Source organism: Pundamilia nyererei, unplaced genomic scaffold (genome assembly GCF_000239375.1).
Source record: "Pundamilia nyererei isolate P.nyererei 1_Seehausen unplaced genomic scaffold, PunNye1.0 scaffold05834, whole genome shotgun sequence".
Lineage (NCBI taxonomy): Eukaryota > Metazoa > Chordata > Actinopteri > Cichliformes > Cichlidae > Pundamilia > Pundamilia nyererei.
This window is the reverse complement of record NW_005193235.1, coordinates 1-1,282: the sequence shown is the minus strand read 5'-3', so window position 1 is coordinate 1,282 and position 1,282 is coordinate 1. Positions and strand designations below refer to the sequence as shown.

The following is a 1,282-nucleotide window of genomic DNA, read 5'->3' as shown; positions in this document are numbered from 1 at the left end:
ATGTATGTGCCCTAAAAAACAACCAATGTTACCACGTCCGGCAGTTAATATTTATTGTTAAAGTGATGTTAACTTCCTTCAAATAAAGTGGAACGAAAGCGCGGACATTTAGTTCGAGCCCTACATCCTCAAAATGCTCCCACAGGCTCAAACTGGGATTTGACTAAATGCAGATGTGTTCAAGCATTTTATCAGCATTTTTGTCATGTGTCAATAAAATAAATTCAGCATAGCTCAGTATCTAACCGAGATCACCCTGATTTGACCACACGATGTCCCCGTTGAGCAGAACATGAAAGGAGGCAGAGAGGAGTAACCTGACATCATGCTCACTACACAGGAGCTGAAAATCACAAAGTTAAAGATCACTGTGTAATGGTTCGGGTACACAATACATTTCCAGTAAGAGTTCTGATGGATGACAAATTGGTTTCTGACGTGGCTGTGCCGTTCTTTCTCCCCTTAACGGGTAAGTTTTTTTTATTTGAATGTACATTTTTCTGGTGGATAGCTGTAGGCAGATACATTTATTAAAAAAAAAAAAAAGAGTAAAGTTTCAACCCACCCCAAGTTTCATTGCGTCTTAGTCAACAGAGTTATTTTGAGCCTGTGGTTTTATGGGAAATATCTCGTTTTGTTTACTGCTGCATTTAAGAACTTAAATCAGCCTATGTTCCTCTTTGCGAACTCTTTTTTTCAGTGGTCGAATATTTCAGTCTAGTCTCCAGGTTTTAGCCTTGGACTGAACTAAAAGGTTACGGATCCCTCTGTTTGTAATTGTGTAAGTTTCTTTGAGTTTATCTTGAAAGCTGACATACCTAATCAGAGATCCTGTATGATTTGTAAGTTTTCTTTTTCTGTGTTGTTAGTTCCTGTTGTTGTGTACAATGAAAATGTGCAACGGACGATCTCACCTGCTGATTCAGCTAATTTACATTACATTTTTCCCAGGTGAGACCCAGTTTTATGTTTTTACCAGATTTTCTAAAACACTCATGCTATGCTAGAAATGCTTGAAAACATCATGAATAAATACCAGTTTGAAACCTGATCTCTTTTCTATTTTCGTCTCTCTTCCCCCTCATCTTTCTGTTGTCATTTACCTTTTGGCAGTTTTTGTGGCACAAAGAGTCGAAGTCTCACCTGAAGTGACTGGATACATTGGAAATGATGTCACCCTGAGCTGTCAGTTAATCCAAGGACCAACACACACCAATGTTACTCAGGTTCAGTGGGCTCTCCAGGATGAAGAAGGAACAGGAAAAGTCACTCTCATTGTTTT

At 38.8% G+C, this 1,282-nt stretch overlaps 1 long non-coding RNA gene across 1 annotated transcript; it reads left to right on the top strand.

Moving 5' to 3' along the window:
• The first annotated feature begins 322 nt into the window (after positions 1-322).
• Positions 323-945, top strand: LOC102198240 (uncharacterized). The gene is made up of 3 exons (XR_312647.1): positions 323-469; positions 701-781; positions 870-945. It is a non-coding gene; the product is annotated as an uncharacterized LOC102198240 (long non-coding RNA).
• Positions 946-1,282: the final 337 nt, after the last annotated feature.